Below are 21,489 nucleotides of genomic sequence, written 5' to 3'. Positions count from 1 at the left end.
TTTAGTTTTGTTTCCAATCATTATTCTATATCTTTCTTCAATCATTATCCTATATCTCCAACTATTAATTTCATTTCTCTCCCAATCTCTCTCCAATCATTACCATTTTTCTCTCTCCACCCACTACCAAAACTAAACTACCAACAAAACAAAGCCGTTATGAGTTCAACTCTTATAAAGATCTTAATAAAGAGGAAATTGACACCCTTGTTAATGGGTAGAGAAGGGGTAGAATGATGGAAAAGTGCAGTCGCACTATTGCTACTTTTCTACTGCTTGTAAGTAATCAAATCGAGGCCAAGAGGCCTTTGACTCAACGATATTAGGAGTGCACTTAGGTCAGAGGCCCTAGAGAAAGGAGGTCACGAGTTTATAACTCCTCTTAATTCCTAGGTGATAACTTTTGTAACAATACTGACTTTCGATGATCAATAAAAAAGTAGGAATCGAATTGAGGCCTCCCATGGAAGTTGCAGGTAGATCATTGGCCCATATATATGTGAGAACCTCGTCCAACTTTTTGAACCAATCTTGTTATTGGGCTTGATTAGGGGGCTTCATCTTCGTAGGCTGATGCAGTTGAGTACCGATGTGGCCCAATTCTGGGTTTTCAAAATTTTGAAAATGCCCAGCCCAAATAGTTTGAGCTCGAACCATTGACAAGACTCTTGGCCCAAAATCAGAAATAATTGGGCTTAAGTGGTTCAAGCATCAAGGATCGGATAAGTCATTGACTCATTTGTCTCCAGGGATAAGGGAAGGGAGAGAGCTTATTGCCCTCCAAGGGTCTTAGTTTATCCCATCCTCCACTCGAGAATTAGTTTATCCGGGTGAAGAAAAGATCAATTTATCCCTCAAACCTTTTTTGCATTCTCAATCCAATGATTTAATGTGGGTAATCAAGTAATTTTCACATTATCCACCCAATCTTATCTGCTCATATCAAACTATCACTCAAACCAAGTATAAGTTAATCCTCCCTTTTAATTAATCTCCCCCATAACATATTCTCCTCTTTTCCACCCTTCTTCTTTATTCACCCAAGACCTTATCTGCCCGACAAATGGGTCGTTTACAAGCGTCCAGCAAAGACTAAAGAGCCATTGCAGGTGCTACATCAACATATTTGGTTTATCAATAGTTGATTTTTAAAGTAAAATAGCTTTTTAAAAAAAATTTAAAACCCAAAAGTATCAAAATTCGATCCTTTTCAAATATGCTTTTAAGCAGCTTTTTGGCCGAATGCAGAACTCGTGAGAAATAAACTGCCACAGGTTTCAAGGCTATATTACAAACAAATTAAAATATTGTATATATATGGGGATGCTGTTATAGATAACCTTTGTAATCAATAAATATTGTATCCAAAGGAGGATGACTAGAAGTTATAATAGTGTTATCAGACTTTTTCCATTTTTACACTATTGTAATAGTGCTGACTTTTTTATAATAATTTTTTAAAATAATCAAAAAAATAGACCTCAGTTTTTGTATCTTCTATAAATATTTTTCAATGAGCTATTATTTTATGTTTTTGACTAGATGTATATATGAGTATTTGGCATATCTAAGTTAAATAATCGTGTACTTGATATTGTTTTGAATCTTTCATAGGATCAGCAAACAAAAGGAGACCAGACCATATCAATGGAAAGGGCTCATGCTGGTTTATGAAAGGTTATGTAAGAAGTGCAGAGAAAGACCAAGTGCATTGACTTTGTCGTAAACAGAAAAATAAAATAAAACCGCCAAAAAATACAAATAAAATGAAAGCTTAAGGACAAACAAACACGATAGTCTAAAATTGTCTTTGGATTTTGGATTAATTGGAGGAAAAAAACGTAAATAAAATAAAAATGGAAGGAAAATTAGGTAAAACTAAATCCTCCTGCTGATAAAAAAAAGAAAAGAAAAACTAAAATCATCCTAATTTGTTGGTAAGGGTTGGGACAATGAGACTCCAAGGAGTTGGTCTAATGGTCAAGGCATGAGACTTAAGGGTTTGGTCTCATCTAATATCTCAAATTCAAAACCTCTCTGATGCTATCAATTCTTTTGGGGCTAGTTCATACAGAGCTTTGCTCTAACATTAGTTGAGACCCCTGCAAATAGGCGGTAGGATTGATCTCCCAAAATTAGTCGAGATGCACGAAAATTGGTCTGGACACTTGAATTATAAAAAAAAGAGAATTAGGACAACGCGGAGAATAATCGTTATACGCTTTAGGAATTTTATTAGACGCATCCTACTTGAAATTAATTCACACCTAAACCCGATTGAAGAAGCCAAGTGTGACACCCCCTCCAGTGCGATTATCGTGCTACCAACTACCCAAGTGATAGGATCCAGTAGTGCAGGGATGCATTACATGGAGAAGGCTACCATTCAATCTCCTTTTATCTAGTTTGATATAATTTCGAAATGCATTAATTTTGGTTAAAAAAATGTGTGCACCACAGGATTGTAACTCATTTGACACAATAATCATAACCTGAATGCATTTCGAAATTATATCAAAGGGTATCTAATCAACTTGATTTTTGACATGGTCAGTGTTTTCGATAAGCTCTAAAAAGTAAACGGTTCCAAACATTGTTGCAGGGCCCAGAAAAAGTCCACAGACGGCCCAAACTGGACGAGAAACTGGATGAAGGACATTGCACGGCAGCACAGGAGCCTCCCCCATCACAGAGATGTAGTACATACTTTGAGTTGTTCAACAATGTTTTTAATAGTTCAGATTCGCTAAAAATATGTTAAAGCATCTCCAATTAATCCTTACCCCTTCTTTTACCCAATGCCAAAATTTGAGTAAAAACACTAAAAATTCATCTCCATTTCTCTACCTATTTTGAGTTTTACCGTTTTTCTTACTCAAATTCGGAAGATCTAAATTCTTACCTTTTTTTCTCAACACCTCTTTTCACTTCTTTATACTTACACAAGATTTGGGTTTTAAAAGATGAGTGTAGCATTAGAGAAGGCATACCCAAATACATTTTTTAACCCAAATTTTCACTTAAATTTTGGTATAAAAATGGGTAAAGGCCGGAGACACTCCTAGGTATACTTTTAAAATTTCAAGCACTGATTACAAAAATAGATGGCTGAATTGCGCATTACATACCTGTAGCGCACTCATACACTATAGGGTCCTGCGAGTGTCTACAACTAGTTTGTTTTTCTTTTTCTTTTTTTTATCAGCAAAAATGAAATTTATTAAAAAAAAGAGAAAAGGGGAAGGGAATCCAACAAAAAATTGTATGGAACATCTCAAGAGCAAAACCCATGCCACTCAAGGGTCTACAAGGGTCCAAAACAAATGAAGCACTAAAGCCCAATCCAACACCCAAAATATACAACGAAAAGCCCAATAAATCCAAACCCAGCCCAAACCTTGGACCGGCCCACCCAAACCAGCCCTCAAAACCCTAAATACTTCACCATCTACCGCCGTACAGACCACCGGCCTCTCCTAGATGTAGAGCCACCATACACTAGTTTGTTTTGATAATTGATTTTCAAACCTTTTTTTCTTATTATCACACTTCCTTTTTATTCTATTATGATGTGAATTTACAAAATTAACCTTTATTTTTGTATTCTTTTAACACTCAAAAGAACAACATTATAAATCAACATCACAGAAAGACAAAAAAATATTGAAATTATAGAATGCCCTTAGGACACCGCCACATGATGCCCCAGGCCTTTCTTCAACCACACATTTTGTGGGGTTCAAAACTAAATGTGAGGATCCTATAACAATGTGTAGTTGGGAGTGACTTTGGAAGGGATCCAAAGTCTTCTTCTGATTTAGGGAAAGAAAATGTTACCTTCACTCTTCTTTCTTCTGCAATCTGACATGAAAGAGAGAGGAAAAGGAAGGGATCCAAAGTCCAAAAAGCTTATTGAATAAGTTAAGTTAAAGAAGAGTTTGTCTTTAACTGAAGTGGAAGTTTTATTTAAGTACGTAAAACACAATTGTTCAAAAGAAGCCAAATGGAAAATACTAGGAAGCATAACCCTAGGGACAAATCGTATTTGCCACGAAAGGGGAAAGACAATGCTCAATTAAGCTAACCTAACCAACAAGGGCTAGATTTTTTTTTTTTTTTTTTCACAGTTTATACATCAACGAAATTAAAGAAGTTAGTTAGTTAATCCATAGAGAGTCCAGAGTCTGTCTCTAATTTAGTTGGGAAAGAACGGCGAAGTCCATCGAAACCGTCCAATGGCCCGCGAAGCGCATGCAGAATGGGCACAAAGAAAAAAATGTGTGGAGAAGAAGCAACCGAACCCCTGAACCCCAAACGTGCTCTCACTGAGGAGGCCACAGCCTCACACCATTCGAACAAGATGGGTTTGGCAACTAAGGTTAGTTTTCAGTTGGCCATGAGCCTTGCATTTTTACTAGGAGGTCAGGAATTCGAATTACTCTACTTGCATGTTGGTGTTCTTCCCTTAGAGGAGCAATTTAAAATCCTATTCAATGGTATTCGATCAACATATTTTTTTAAACGATATTCTTGCTCGAGTTCTTAAAAGTGAACGATTCCGATCATATCAATACTCCCGAAAAGGTCCCACAAATTCTTGAAACTGGACCGTATTGGAGGGAGTTAAAACTAGACATGAGCCTAAATCGCTAAAATCTCTCCCATATACTAAAAAGTACTACATTGTATGAAACTAATTTCTATAAAATCTTATATTCCATAGAATTTATTTTTTTATGACATAGTTAAAATACAGACTCACGTGTTTTCAAAATAAATTAAAGCATCGAAGACTCATTCGAAATACTACAAAAACGGATATTTTTTTATTGGAAATACACAAGCATGAAGCAAGCTATTATTTCTCCATTGATTTTCTATCCACTTGCGAAACCGGTTCTCAAAATCTTTCATAATTGATTATTTTTTGTTTGTTTGTTTGTTACTACTTGGGGTAGCTTCATGAGGTATGTTGATTGCCTGGGGAATATTATATTTTTATTGGGTCAAATTTGCGGAAAAAGCATTAAATTAACCTATGACAATTTTGGATTTTTTTAGAAAATTGAGTGGCTATCTGCTTTTGCTTGGTGTGATGTACTACTCTTCATTGATTCATTGTTAAGTTTGGCTATCTGCTTTTTTTTAGGTTTCATTGATCACATTTATTTTCTATAAAAGGTGGTTGATGTTGACTTGGACCTGTATTTACACTTCTTTTTTCCTCTCCAATATTGTGGGAGTGTTTGGAAACCTACTTTTTGGCTTTTCATTTTTAACTTTTTAGATTATAGTTAGAATGTATTTTAAAGAATGAAAGAGTATTTGGAAGATATGTACAGAATGTGTTTTGAAATAGTAGTAGTGTTTGGTAAATGAATGATGAAAATGAATTATGAATTGATTTTTTACCAAGTTGTCTTTGGCCTTTATTAGTTTTTTAAAAGGTGTACAAATATTTGTTTCTTTTGGCCTCGGGCATTTATTATTGTGTTAAAAGATGTAAAAAAAACATTTTAAAGGTGAGGAAGATAAGAAAAATTTGTGTTTGTATTGCGTCTATCGTCTGGTAACAGGTGGGGAAGATAAGAAAATTTAAAGGCAGGGCAAAAAGTGGTAAATAAGTCAAAAGAGTATGGGTATTTTGGTAATTGCACGAAAATGGAAAAATGGGAAACCTGGAAAAGGAGCTCAGGACATCATTTTGGCTTTTGCCATCTTTTGTTAAAATATGAAAATGGATTTTACAAAATGGGTTTTCATAATTGGGTTGCCAAACACCCACAATGCAATAAGTAGAATGCAAAATTGAGCTTCCCAAATAACCCCTGTATAGGAGTTAGCGGGTGAGTTAGTTAGTTCGTCCACAGAGAGTTCAGAAGTTGTCCATATCCCTGAACCCCAAACGCCTCTGTCGAGACTCAAACCCTTGCACGGGAGTGTCAAGGGATAACCGTTGGTCTAAAAGCCCTTAATTGGTTACCTATATTTACACTATAACATGAACGTTTTGAACTACTATAAATTACAACCATAATGGAGGAGTAGTTGGCTGTTCAGTTCCTTCTAGGCTCTGGCTAATGGACAAACACATTTATAAACATTTATAAACACCTCATATTTCTTATATAAGTTGCGCTAGTGATTAATTTATGCAGAATAATTTTTTGGTTTTGTCTTTATTCAATTTTTTTTTTGCATTTGTTAATTTTACGTCAAACTTTTATATAATATGGGTGAGTAAGGACAAGAGAAATCAGAAAAGTAAAATTTTTTAACTTTTACACAAGTAGTTTGGGAAATATCCAAAGAAAAGCTCAAAAAATCTATTTTTTGACTTTTCTAGGATATTTCCCAAAATACTTGTGTAAAAGTCATAATTTTTTTACTTTTCCAATTTCTCTCGTCCTTACTCACTCATATTACATAAAAATTTGGCATAAAACTAACAAACACAAAAAAAATTTGAATAAGGACAAAACCAAAAAATTGTGATGCATAAATTAATCACTAACGTAAACGGGGGCAAAGACTGACGTAAACGGGGGCAAAGACTGATGGGGATTCATGGGGGCGTGACAGAAATGGTCAAGTTTCTGAAATTCTTTATAGGGCTGGCTCCAAATTTTCAGGGGCTTGGTGCGAACTTTTTAAATGTAGCCCTCTGCATAATTCAGAAGTATATGGTATCTTTTTGTAAAAGATAAAGTCAACTTTAAAGATGAATATTACAAATATTCAAAAATGTAATTACAAAAATCTTGATAATCATTTCATTTTTCAAATGATATTACTTAAACATAATTATTCTCACGTTTTTAGCAGCAAAAGTACTAATGTATCTGTCACACAAATTTTTTGGCATATAGGCATACTATAAGAGTACAACAAATTTGAGGCCCCGGAATTAGATAAAGCATGGGAGCTTGATGCGGTTGCATCCTCGGCGCATGCCAAACCATTGATCCTTGGTCTAATGATCCTTTTTTTTTTCTTTTTTTTGTATTTGCACGTTAACGGCATGACCTCAAGTATTATGTATATTCCTTGATTGACTCTTTTAATTTCACATTTAAATGGCATGATTCAATTACATGTCTCTATTTTTAAAAGCACAAGAATTTTCCTTACTTCGACATCAGTTAGGCCGATTTCATAAAGTTTAGACGTGTACTTTGCAGGTTAAACGTACGTATGAAAGACAATCCTCTGTGTGTATTTTGAATTAGTCAACGGTGAGCGTAAATTAGACCGAATACTTAAGTTATAAAAAAACACAGATGGCACTCGGAAGAGAGAGACTTTTTTTATTTTGTCAAAAAGCAAACCCTTTCAAGTGGGAATCACTTGGCCTTAAGGCCACCGGTGACCGGTATCGTACGACACTTGATAATAATAGAAGGTTGATGTTATGGTGTCTCCGGTCATTTTGGGGACACCGTAATTTTTGGCATAATTTCACTATTATGAGTATAACTAAACCCATTACAAACATAACAAAACCCAAACAAAGCATAACCAAGGAATATCCAAAAAACCAACCAAGGCATAACCAAACTCAACCAAGGCATAACAAACGAGTTATGCCTTTTTATGATTTTGTTATGCTTGTAATGGGTTTTGGTTATGCTCATAATGGTTTTGTTATGCCAAAAACTACGGTGTCCCCAAAATGACCGGGGACACCGAAGTCATTCCCATAATAGAATCTACTTAAAGAAAGATGATGTTATGGTGTCCCCAGTCATTTTGAGAACACCGTAATTTTCCACATAACTGACCATTACAAGCTTAACAAAAACCAGTGACATGTATAACAAAGGCCTTACAAAGGCATAACCCCCAAAATCCCCAGAATTTTTGGAGATTTTGGGGGTTATGCCTTTGTAAAGTTTTGGTTATACACATCACTGATCTTGGTTATGCTTGTAATGGTCAGTTATGCCAAAAATTACGGTGTCCCCAAACGACGGGTGGACACCGTAGCATTTCCCCTTAAAGAATAATTATAAGTTAATTGAGAATTCTAATTTCACTCAAAACGGAATCCTTAAATTGTTTTTACCAACAAAATGGTGAACATCGTAGATATGTGTTCAGCAGTGAATTTTCATTTACTTTTGACTATGCATAAATCATTCCGTGCCGACAACGTTAAAGAAAAATTAAATTGTAGGAAAAAATTATACTACAATTTCAGCACACATTGTCTAATCCATGAGATTCGCTTCAACCCCTAAATACAAGGTGGAGCCGCCCCCAAACCCGAATATGAGTGGATGTGGAATAACTTGATTCATATATAGCGTAAACCCCAAGTGAATTTTCCATTTGGTAAATGAAATGGTACAGCTGAGTCAGACTGAAAATGATTGTTTTTATTTAATGATAAAAAAAAGAAAAAAAAAAAGAAAAAAGAACAGTAGGAGTACGTAGGAAGATAAGGTGAGAAAATTGGAGGTGGGCTTCCAGGAATTTTCTTGATTGGCTCAACTTTTCGAAGAGACAAAAAAAGGATTGTCCACTCACCTGACCTGACCCCATCCATTGGAATTTGGTTTATTATTTTGGTGTCCATCTCTAATAAGTTAGTTGGGATTCCAATTTGCTGCTTGAAAGCAAAGCAAACCATGCTAAAAATGTGAGTGATCACAAGGGAAAGTCTTGTCCGGCCACTTGCATAATGTTTGTTGGATGTAAATGTCAGATGTTAATTAAGGTACTTAAAGTTCATGTTGAGCTAATCGGGCCTTGAGAGGCTCACTAGTGCTAGTGGTACAGCACCAACGCGTACAAACTCTTTTTTGGACCCGTTCTGGGTCCCAAAAAATTTAAATGTAAGATGTTAATTATAAGGTAAAAAAAGTTCATGTTGCCTTGTGCACCTCTGATGCACGCAAGAACCGAAAAATTTCTGGGTACTAGGTGGGTACCACGTGTTGTACCCTCAGCGCATTTTGTTCATTTCGGTTTTGGACATCGGTTTTAGACAACTCAAATTTGGAGAGAGAAATAGGAGGGAGAGAGAGAGAGAGAGAGAGAGAGAGAGAGAGAGAGAGAGAGTGTGTGTGTGTGGTGGGATGAGAAGAGATAGAGGATTTCGATCTGAACCGTTTAACACATTTTTGAACGGCCTAAATGAGCTGCTCGGAGACCACGTGGGCACAACCACATGGGACCCACCTGGTACCCAAAAATTTCTCCGTAAGAATAACATGTTCTGATGAACTTTGAAAATCCAATACAGATATTTTTTCCAGTAGCTCGGAAAAACCAATACCAACCAAGTTTTCAGCCTGAGTTTTTAGGTTGATTCAGTTGTGCGTGGTTTTTGTTTCACCCGTAGCCCAGTGGGTGGACTTGCTCTAAACAGGACAATTTGGCCTCTCTTCTCTTTTTTTGAAAACTTAAATTTGGGGGTCCTCTCGGATCTAAGTTTTGGAGTACTGAAACAAACAGACAAAATCTGGACCCTACAATGTTGCAATCAATGGTTCGGATCTGCTTAAAAACTCTTCGCGTGAAAATTGATTTCTTCTCGATAAGAGTTTATAAGCAAATCTCAACCACTTATTTTTCCAATGTGTGGTCCAGATTAGAACTATTTCTTCCGATCCAAATTTTGGACTAGAGAGGATCCAATCCCTAATCTGCGAGATAACATCCAAGGTTTAGGTTCTATTTGAAACTTAAGGAAAGATGTGGAAAAGAAGGGAATATATATTTAAAAAATTCCTCTCATCTGTTTGGTTGCTGGTATTGGAAGGGAGAAAAAAATCAATTCCCTAGATATATAAGTAATTTCGTGATCTAGTAGCACATTCGTACAGAAATCCATGGTCCAGATCACTTCAGTCACTCGATGAACAAGCAATTGGAACGTGTCCACCACCACCCCCCCCCCCCCCCCCCCCCCCCCCCCCCAAAAAAAAAAAATCAAACTAATGCAGCCAATTTAAAAATCCAATTTTATTGAAAAGTAGTAGTAAGAACAGACCTGCAAAGGTGGACCGACCATGACATTTGAACTCACCACCTATATCTGGTCCACCTGAAATTACGTGGTAATGTGGCGTACTTAAAGTGATAAGAACGTTGGCAGTTGGTTTAACTTTGACTATTCGTCGAGCATTATGTTAACCACCGGCGGGTTTGGCCAAATGGGTATGATAAAACAGATAAGTCCGTATATCCGAATTTCATGTAGGACAAACATTCTGAATCTTGGAGCTATTGGAAGATTTGGTTGCTAACTTCAGGGTCTTGAAATTAATCGAAATACACCCAAATTGGCCCAAAAATCTGATTATAAAAAAGGACTAGCAATGTGTTTTTACTTAAGACGTATATATTTGACAATGGTACCGGGGCGATTAGTAAAGATATATTCAAAGAAATGCGGGTATGGGTCTTTATCTCCAGGATATCTATATTCTTGGGTTTGGACCATACTTGTCTGCCGTCCTTGGCATGGCACTCTCATCTAGTGGGGCTTGTGAGTTTCATGGGCCCACAACGAATATCGAAATCGTTTACTTTTTTTTAAATTCACTCAAACATATTTGTCGTGAAGAAATAAAATCTACTATCTAATCAACGTGATTTTTGATATGGTAGAATGTATACGGAAAGTTCTATGAAAACGGTTCCGATAATCTTTGTTGGCCTCGAAAAAAGCTACTAACAAATAGTCCTACCATGAGATGGATGTAACCTTTAAAAATTGCACTTCCTCGTATCGGTGTTTTTGGAGTTTGGATGTTTTGGGTTGGCATCTTGTCAACTTTGATTGTTGTCTTAGCTTCGGTGAGACAGAGTGTTCCCTTTTTTATGCATATCTCTCTTGCTTTGTTGCTTTCGCCTTCATCTTTTTTTTCTCGTCGTAGGTTCGCTTCGAGTTAATAAAATTTCTTTGGCCGAGAAAAAATAATTAGAAAACCGTTGGGCGTAAATATTCAAGAAGGTTACATTACGTTCACCCTCTGTTGTAGTTGCCACCTAGTGACCAAGTCTCGCGTAAATATTCAAGAAGGTTACATTACGTTCACCCTCTGTTGTAGTTGCCACCTAGTGACCAATTAAGTCTCTCTCTCTCTCTCTCTCTCTCTCTCTCTCTCTCTCTCTCTCTCTCTCTCTCTCTCTCTCTCTCTCTCTCTCTCTCGTCATGGAAGCTTAAAGTGACAGTTATGAGTCACGATCTAACAAATTAAATGTAAAACAAATCCAATTCTTCTACCCGTGTCAATTTTTGGTTTACTAATTTTCTTATCAACATTATCAGATGACTTTAAGCTATTGGATAAAAATAATTGTAATGACTAATGAGTTATCTCAACAAACAAACAAAAAAAAATTGTGACGAGTAGCCGGTCTAATCGAATCGTGTCAATTTCTGAGTCATTTGATTTGGTTAATAATAGTAGCAGTTCAAAAGTAGAGAGAATTTTTCTAGTTCATGTAGCCTCGTAGCAATATTTATTGTTACACGTCGGTAGAGAGCTGTCAATGGGCTCTAGTCTAGTTGGCATCTCTCAATCCTCACCATGTGGGAAGCCAGGTTATAAGCTCTGTCATGGACGTTTGGGATACAGAGCTATGAATAGCTTTTAAAAAATTTTGTGGACTAACCTACTAACACATCGTTAACTCTTCGTTGATATATGCAATATTAAAAATAAAAAAAATACGGTAGAGGGCCATCACATCATCGCACCTCCCGCATATTTTACGCTGAATAGCTATCTCATGGGCACTCGCAAGTTGTTTCCCTAAATCTTTAAGACCATGTTCTTCCTAAAGTTTTGTTTTACTATTTTTCTTGAATTCTTGTTAGATTCACGTTATAGACTTATAGTCTTAGACTAATCATTCATCTTAACGAGATAAGTCTAAAAAATAAAATAAAAAATTGGAACTATTGTCTTTTTGTCTCTAGTATTGTGAGATAAGAACTTTTTTCAACTTTTTATTTTTTTATTCTTCTCGCCGATACAAATGATTAATCTCAAAAATTATGATGAAAAGCTAAAAAACAAATTACGAAAAATTAATAATACGTCAAAATATCAAAAATTAATTTAGGACGGACACAAGGGGGGGGTGCCCTTGCTTCCAGATCATAAGATGACCAGGTTGGTGTTTTCGCCCAACACAACCAAAACGCAATTGGTCCGATAACGTGAGTATATAAACAGCACAATATATAAACATATGCTTTCATGGATCCATTAAAAAACCAACTCAGACCTCGTTCCGATAAGATTCTTATTTTTAAGTGTTTATTTTTTGTTTTTCAAGACAGATCATTCTCTCATAATACATCACCTTTAGTCAAAAACTAAGTACTTATTTAAAAAATAAGCGTAGTACTTATATTAGTTAGTGAAACACATCATCAATAATTATACTTCAAATTTAGAACAACATTTTCTCGGTTCCTCCTTAAAACATGACTTAATTTACTCATAAAAGGTGAACCACTGGAGCCTATATAGCTAGCTCAGACCCCATGTTTTGGAGTGGGAACTAACTTTAGGAATTTTAGTGATGATACATAATTGAATAGAATAAATTAAGGTACGTAAAAGGAAGTAGTAAGGAACCATTGGACCAATTAATGTTAATGGGGAATTGACTCATCAGCCTGCAAAGTTATTATTAGGAGTATAAAGTTTTGATCAGTCTGCCGAATCCAAATGATCATCTCCGTTTGTAGATTTGATTCTCCATTAGTGGCCTCTCTTTTCCACGTTTTATACTCCCACCGTTCCAATTTTTTTATTTCCCGTCCATTTTTTAGTATGCGTGTCGTTTTTGAATTGAATTGCGAATTATTTTCAGTCTATAATATTTTCTATGAATTTGAAAATTTTATTTGATATAGATATAGATAATCCAGATCTATCAAATAAGATACATATTTCAAATATCAATATTTTTATTAAATGTCCAAAATAATGGACAAGAAATTTGGGACGGAGAGAGTAATTACTACTACTATGGACATATTTGTGGGAATATATATATGCGCATAATGACACAAGCATAACAACATACTCCTAGTTTATGCACTTTTTTAGACATGTGTTTAAATGATTTTGCCACTCCCTTTTTTGTTAACGCCACTCCCCAGTAAGTGTATTTTTGCACTAAAAATACACTTGCAGGGGAGTAGCGTTAACAAAAAAAAAGAGTAACAAAATCAACAGCCTTTATTTTCATGGGTTTTGGGTGCTTTTCCCCCAGGAGCTATGAGAAGGACTTGTTTAAGAGAATTTATCCTGAGGGTAATCCACCAGAGTTTATCATGTTTATTTTAAAATCATACTAGTAAAAGCTAGGTGATTTGTACGGTTGTAAGATTTGATGAGTACTATAAGATTTTCTTCGACTTGGCCGGTATTCATTGGGCCAGATATCGAGTTATACAAAAGACTAAAAAAAAAAAAAGTTTGCTGATTGACAAAATTAATAATTGAAGGAAGCAAAAGAGAAATGAAAAAAAAAAAAATTCTATTTTTTTAGGTCCCACTGGGCATGGCACAAAGTATTTCTACCACTAAACATCCTAGCATAATCTCCATCCAAACTCCAAAGAAAAGCATCCTACCTCTAATACAAGAGAAAAAAGTAAAAGGAAACATCTCGTTGATGGAATACTTAAAAAAAGAAAAGCAGGGGAAAAATATGTTGGAGTGTACCAGGTCCTACTTTAAACTAGCTAGTTTAGGGGTGACGGGCGGGTTAAGCACCTCTCCGTACCTCTAGCTCGAGATTTGTTTGGGTCATCATTTGGATTCATGAAAAAGATTCAAGTCGTTTATCTCGTACAAACGGCAGAGAAGAATATATACATGGAACAAAAATCGATTAATTTAATATCGACAGAGGCACATGAACAGTTCATATGGGAAAGACATTTTAAGGTCAAAACTATTCTTGATGTGCAAGTTGTTCAGGAAATTATTGATATCTAGTCAAGTTCTCATCTTTGCAATATTTACGAGATGAACTGTCGGATCATTGGTGTGAACTGGAAGTAGAGTAAAAAAAAAATATGAAAGGTATAGAGGATAAAATACCTTAAATGCACTTTTAGCTAAGCTGGTAAACTTGATCTTAACCGGTGGCTGGGTTGGATTATCTCATTAGTAGAATAATCGTATACAATTAATAAATGTTGGCCAATTGTGGTTTTGAAGCAGCCAGCTTAACCAACTATCAAGAAGCCACCAAACGCGTGAAAATCAACCTGTTTTTTTAATATATATCAAGAAGCCACGAAACGCGTGAAAATCAACTTGTTTTTTTAATCTCTATTATAAAACACAATGGTGTGGGGACAAGTTGTTGCAATGGTTGAGATTGAATTGATTTAATAGTTGGGGTGAAATTTCCCTTTTATTAAATTGTCCAGCCTCTTTCGTTTAATTACATAATTGTCACCGATCAAAATTACACAGAGTTCTCATTCTCTCTCTCTCTGATCCCACACAAACACTACCTCACCCAGACCATCTCTCATATTCTCATGCGCCCTTTTCTCATTCACTGTCCTCCATCACTCACGATGGCACTGACCCGCCTTTCAAGCTTTTGCTCATGGTTTGAATCTAGCGGAAGGGTACAAATCAATTCCAATCGGGATGGGTAGTGCCGTAGGCACGGGCAAGCGCTAGTATATATATATATATAGTTCCAGGGCCCTTCCAATAAGGGATCCCTTATTGAGTTAAGTTAAGGATCTCCCATTTCCCGATTAAATTTTGATATTCCGAATCGTTTAATGTTTTCAGAATGTGATTTTAAGAATACTCACGAGAAATCAGCTCAAAATATGACGGGAAGTGCTTGATCCAAACAGTTTTTCATAAAGTTTGACAGGAACTGTTCTATGAAACAAATATTTGGATCAAGCACTTTCCGATTATATTATTAGTTGATTTCTCCAGGTACCTCTAAAAACATATTTTAAATAAGTTGAATAGTTTGGATCATCAAAATATGATCCAGAAGGCTCCAAACTATGAGGTCGTTAACTTAGGTCCTCATTTCACGGTCCTTATTAAAAGCTCACTATATGTAGTTCATAACGTGAAGATCAACGTACGCTCATCTCGATTAATTTTGTGAAACCCATGACCCATTATACTGTCCACTAGTAGCCGTTTCATCAGAGTTGAGGCAATTTTCATATATTTTGACGACGCAGCTAGAATTGATATTTTTTTTTTTATCTAACAAAATTATATACTACCCTATCTTAAGGAAAATGTGAGACCCACTAAAATTGGCAACATTTAAATATTATTTTTATCGAAGCTCGAAAGGGTACATGATAAGAGAAAGAAAAAAAAACAAAAGCAGCACAAATTGTGAACACAACATAGCACACAAAAGAGATAACCGAAAAGAAAAAGGAAACAGCAAAGAATTTTACTACAAGCAAAAAGGACGACCCCACCCATTAACCATCATAATTGAAACATTCAACTTATACTAATCAAGATTTCCTTTGAAGTCATCCACCGAATAGTCTGTGATCGATGTTATTCAAGCCTTTGATCATCCAGAGAGGTACCCCGGCCTGTTCTAGCTAAGTCTGCTATTGATTCCCTTTCTGCAAATAGTGTTGTTGAAGATCAAGTCATTTCTTGCTTTCCAAAAGGACCAAAGAACTGAGTAGAAACTTGTTCCCCAATTACACTTCTCCTCCTGGTTCTTCGAAGGGTGAGAGAACCAAATAGTAGAGTAGTAGTTGTTGAAACGCTTAGGGTGTTTTGACTTATTAATCTGTTTGGCTGCTTCCTTCTTTCTTTTCTTTTCTTTTTTTTCCTTTATTCAAATTTTTCCAAACTTCGGGTTGTTTCTGTGCAGTGGTGTGCACGGTAAAATGCTGCGCACCTCCGAGCCTTCGGATCATGCATCCAACGGCTCGGATCTCATCTCGGCAACCAACGATCGAGAGTCGTTCATTGCCGATATGAAATCAGAGCCGTCGGATCATGATGGAGGTGCACAACACGGTGTTGTGCATACCACTGCACAACACCGTCCCCCAATTCTTCTTTTTCGCTTCTCTAAGTTTTGTGTTAATTTTTTATGGATTATTGGTATTTCTCGACTAGAGGAATCTATGTATAAAATTATAACAAAAACTTTGAATAGAGACAAAAATAATCCAAAAAATCATTTGTTTTAGAATATTTTTATCTTTAGAGAAACTTTTGTACTAATATTTAATCCTTGTTTTTTTTAACTTTTTGGAGTTATCTTGTCAAGACGAATCAAAAATCCAAAAAAAAATTAACACAAAACTAACCAAAAAAAAAAAAACTAAACAAGGACAAAAAAAAATTTTATTCAAATTTATTATTAATGCAAAACAACATCCACTAGTTAAACGCACGAACAAAGTTATCCACACATAAGCCCCAACGGTTAGTCCGTTTGGTTGGATTTACTCCCCACGCAATTGTCAAAGTTTTGATTCCTATTTCTTAGGGCCCTGCTATAAGTGTTTTTTGTGATTTTTTTAATTCCGGAGTGGATGCTTTTGGTCCAGACACCCTTAACCATCAGGGAAAAAAAATTCCCCGGCATGAGCTTTTGACTTTGGTACCATCGGTTTTGTCAAGCTGTTTGGAGATCTATGAAAATATACGACTTTTTAAAGGTCGGCTCTCTTTTAGAGAATGATATAATGCTGTCTTTTTATCCTTATAATTGGGAAACAATTTTTGCAGTCATTTTTTTTATAGAAAATTAATATTCGCACTGCCTTTTTTTTATTTATTCATGTTCCCTTTTTTTGTATTAAAAGTATATGTATTTTTTTTACTAAAAGACAAAAAAAGAAAATGTGTATAACAAAAAAAGAATGTGAATATCAATTCCCTTTTTATATCTGCACTTCCTTTTTTATCTTTCGACAAAAGTAATTCATACATTTTTACCACTAAAAAACAGAAAAAAAGTTTGTAAATATCAAAAAGGTGAAAACTCGCCTTATCATTATGTTAGGTCGTTTTTGTTCTCTAACAGATGGACGTAATCAAAACGATCATTTTGTCTGTAAAAAAAAACTCCTTTTGCACATATCTGATTCTTCTATCCCGAAAATTCATATGCCTATGTAGCAAGGGATTTTTCGGCCATTGAATTGTGTGAATTTTTTTTTTTATGTTTTAAATTCAATGGTCGAAAAATCACTCAATACAGAAGCACATAAATTTTCGGCACAAAAAATCTTACCTCCTTTTGCACACTATTGCGATTGAGTTTATCATTATTGGCTATATATTACCATGCGGTGACCATGTTTCAGCTCGATTTTTTTTTTCTTTCATCACACGGATTTTGCTCCCGCCCTCTCTTGATCTCAATCTTGATCGGAAAGAAAGTGTACAAAACAAATAATTGCACGTTAGATCTTTCCAACTACCTTAAAGGGAAAAATTTTCAGTACCGAGCAAGTATCACGCGGTGTTCATTCGCGCAACCGAACCGTCCATTACTTGTATGAACGGCTCAGATTTGGAGAAAAAAAAAAAGAAAGAGAAAGTGTTAGGGTGAGAGAAAAGAGAGGATTTCAATCCGAGCCGTCAAAAAATATATCGGACGGTTTAAATGCTCCGAACGAATACCACGTAGGATATACCCACTCGGCATTGAAAAATCACTCACCTTAATCACCTTCCAACAAAATCATGATATCACAGCTAGCCTAGATTACTTTCCATTTGCACATGTTTTTGAAACTAATCATTGCTCCTAGATAACACAACTAAGGAAAGATGGTTACCCACCGCACCGGAGTCGAAATTTAAGTCCCACAGTGCATAGCACAAAGTTAGTTTTGCTACCTTTACATTAGACTCTCTTTTTTTAATAACTTAAGTGTCGGGTACGCGCACTTTGACTAATTTTGAGAATCAAATTTCACCACCCACTTGCACCCAATTAAAACTAGAGCAACAGACTGGAGCAACAGTTAGACTGAATCCAAAGAAATTGATAGCGCCTCAGATGATTCGAATATAAAACCTTAGGAAGAAACAAATCCATGCGTTTCAAATCTTGACCACCAGGCCGATCCTTGGTTAACATGCCATGAAAAAGAAAAAAACATCCACTTGGTAATGTTTAACTTGACTGCAGGTCCCTCATGGAAGAGTTTGAAGCTATGCCTCTCAAACAGATCTACCGTGAAGAAAATTGTTGTGTGTATGTATTGGCAAATATCCATTTATTTCACTTTGTATTGTTGATTTACTTTATGCGAATTTGATAGAGAATGCGTACCCCAGAACTAGTGTAAACTCTTAATTCTTAATGCGTCATTTATTTACCAAAAAAGAAAAAGTATCCTTTCTTTTCTTTTTGCTTAAAATTGGATAATTTCAAAAATATTTAGGTAAAAAAAATATTTATTTTTTCGATTCCTTTCGTCGAAACGAATCAATAATCTATGCAAGTTTGGCTCAAAACTAACGATCACAATTTTTTTTGAATAATAAAAAAAATTCAAAAAGTACTAAAATTTAGGCCAAAAAACATTCATCCGATCACAGCATAAACAATGCCGCCCCTACTAAAGTACTATTCTTAGAACAGAAAAGCTACGTGCACAGCAGCTGCTACACAGCAGCTGTGCACAGACCCTGTTTTCTTCCGCCTCGGGTCGCGCAAAGATGATCGGAGCCGCCCATTTTGTTCAAATATGTCGTTTAAGGTCTCTGTAAAAAATGAGCTTCATTTGATATCGTTAGAGGCGTTAACAAAACACCCAAAATCACTTCAGAATTTAGGCCGGCTCCGATCATTTTTGAGCGACCCGAGGCGAGAGAAAATGGGGTCTGTGCACAGCTGCTGTGTAGCAGCTGCTGTGCACGTAGCACTGCTCATTCTTAGAGCATCTCTAATAGCCTAAGCACTTCCTCCTTTTAGCTATTAAGAATAGGCTTAATGCAAAAATCAAGTCCCAACAGCCTCAACAGGAGGCTTGTCTCTTTGTATTTTGCTACAGTACCACGCCTCAACCCGCGAGGCACTGTTCACTCAGTTGTGATTATTTTATTCTTTTCCCTTTTGTTTCTTGCAACTTCAGAGCTGAGACGGAGCTTTCGTCAAGTGGAACTCGTTCCGTCTCGTCGGAGCTTTCATACTTTCGTTTGTGTACCGGTGGATTTGGGTTTTCAATTTGAGAGAAGATTGCATAGAAGAGGGATTAATGAGTGTTCAATTTGAGGACAAGATGGCGTAGAAGACGAATTTATGGGTTTTCATTTTGATCTGAGCTAGGTGGCGATAAGTTTATCTTGATCGTGAAAGCCACCAGATCCGTGAGAGAGAGAGTTGGTTGGGAGGAGTTGGAGCCTTGAAGGAGAGAGCTGATTTCCGGCGTGGGTTGGAAGTTGTGACTGCATTGAATGAGATCTGATTTGCTCAGGGCTGATTTGTATCTGCCTAGGCTGTTGTGGGTTGATGGCTAGACAAAATAGAAAATGGCATTTTTCCTAGACAAAATGCTTAGGATGTGTTTGAGGTTATTAGAGATGCTCTAAATTTGGCTAAATCTACCGTTAGCCCACAGGGCAGATAATAATGGTGTGTACGCGCCTCTTTTTTGAGCTACTTTATGTGAGTTCCAATGCAATAATATCATGTACGGAAGTGATTGCAATTTAAGAACCAAATGACCATATTGACCTTCATACTATTCTCTGAAAATTTCAGAACAGTTATTAAACGTTGCCGATCGAAATAGCAATCGACGAGATACCCATCACCGATTTGAACATCGGCACCTCCATCTCCCAATATCAACCACGTACTGATTCAAAGCCAATTGAATCACAAAACCCATGAAACCCCTCATCCTCACAAAACCCCACGTACTGATTTGAACAATCATTAAGCTTACAATTTCATCTTTTTTTTAAGTTTAGCTATGAAGGAAGTAGTAGAAGACAACACCATTGAAGAGAAAAAGCAAAAAGCCCATGATCTCGTTCTCAAATGGAAACCAAGCTCTTAAGAAACACCCATTTTCTCAAACCCTCTGCCCCTCCATTAAAGAACCAGTGTTTGTGCTTCCTTCAAAACTCTTTCCTCTCAACACGTATGAAGCTAAAAGACGCTACGAGGCCGAGGTTTTGATGGGATTTCTATGTGTTTGCTACTATATTTTGAAATTTGAATTCCCCACAAAATCCAAACTTTTTCCCGTTAAAAAAAAGAGAGAGAGAAAAAGAAGCAGCAAACCCATTTTTTTCAAATTTCTCTCTCCTCTCCTCCTCGCAATGAAAGGTAAAATAGAGTTTCAAGAGAAACAAATTAATTCGGAGCAAAAAAAAAAAAAAGAGAAACAAATTAATTAGGCCAAAATGAACAAAAATATGGAGAAAAGGGATTTCCTGAGAAACAAATTAATTAGGCCAAGGGCTTGAGAGAGAGGGTTTTTCTAGAGATGGGAAGGATGGGGATTTTGCGGCCATTGTCGTGTAGTGTGAGAAAAAGAGGAGTTCTTTCGGGAGAAGCAAAAAAGTAGCTTTTTGGGTGTTCGGACAAATAAGTCAAAATGGCTTATTTTTTGTTCTTATTCAAATTTTTTTCGTATCACTTGGCTTATTGTCATTTTTTTGGAGATTATTGCATCCTCACGACAAGAGGAATCTAAAAAGTAAAATTTTTTGACCGAAATCCAATTTTTTTTGAATAAAGACGAAAGTAAATCAATAAGCCAATTTTTTCGTCTTTATTCAAAAAAAATTGGATTTCGGTAAAAAAAATTTACTTTTTAGATTCCTCTTGTCGTGAAGATGCAATAATCCCCGAAAAAATGACAATAAGCCAAGTGATACGAAAAAAATTTGAATAAAAACAAAAAATAAGCCACTGTGGCTTATTTGTCTAAACGAGCAGTGACCATTTTGCAAATTGCTAGGCACAGCAATACAAGGACACAAAAAAGTTGACTTCCAGCATCCACAGTGGAATAATCAAAAGTGAATAATTAAAAGTTGCCATATCATCTTTTGGTTATCCATTTAAGGGGTTGCTAAAGTTAGCCATGTAGAGGTCCACAATGGTACAATCAAAATTGAATAACCAAAACTTACCACATCACATTTTTAGCTTATAAAAATCTAGAAATTGTGACAAAGAAAATAATTTTTTAAAAATAGTTTTCAAACTAATGAAAATAGGTTATTAGAAAAAGAGAAAACAGTTTTTCTTGAAAACTTTGATTTAAATAAAAGTTTTTGGGAAAAAGGTTTTTTTTTTTGCAAAAGAACATTTTTTGAAAAATAATAATAATAAAAAAACTGTTTTGAAATTAAACTTTTCAAAAAAAAAAAATTTGGGAAAAACATTTTCAATAAAAAAAACTGTTTTTGCAAAAAAATAAAAAACTGTTTTTAAAAGTATTTTTGTTATAAAAATGTTGAAAATGGAAGAAAGAAGGTTTTTTTTTAATGATAGTGT

The sequence above is a fragment of the Rhododendron vialii genome, chromosome 9a (assembly GCF_030253575.1).
Source record: "Rhododendron vialii isolate Sample 1 chromosome 9a, ASM3025357v1".
Lineage (NCBI taxonomy): Eukaryota > Viridiplantae > Streptophyta > Magnoliopsida > Ericales > Ericaceae > Rhododendron > Rhododendron vialii.
The sequence above is the reverse complement of the archived record's forward strand: the minus strand, read 5'-3'. Positions refer to the sequence as shown.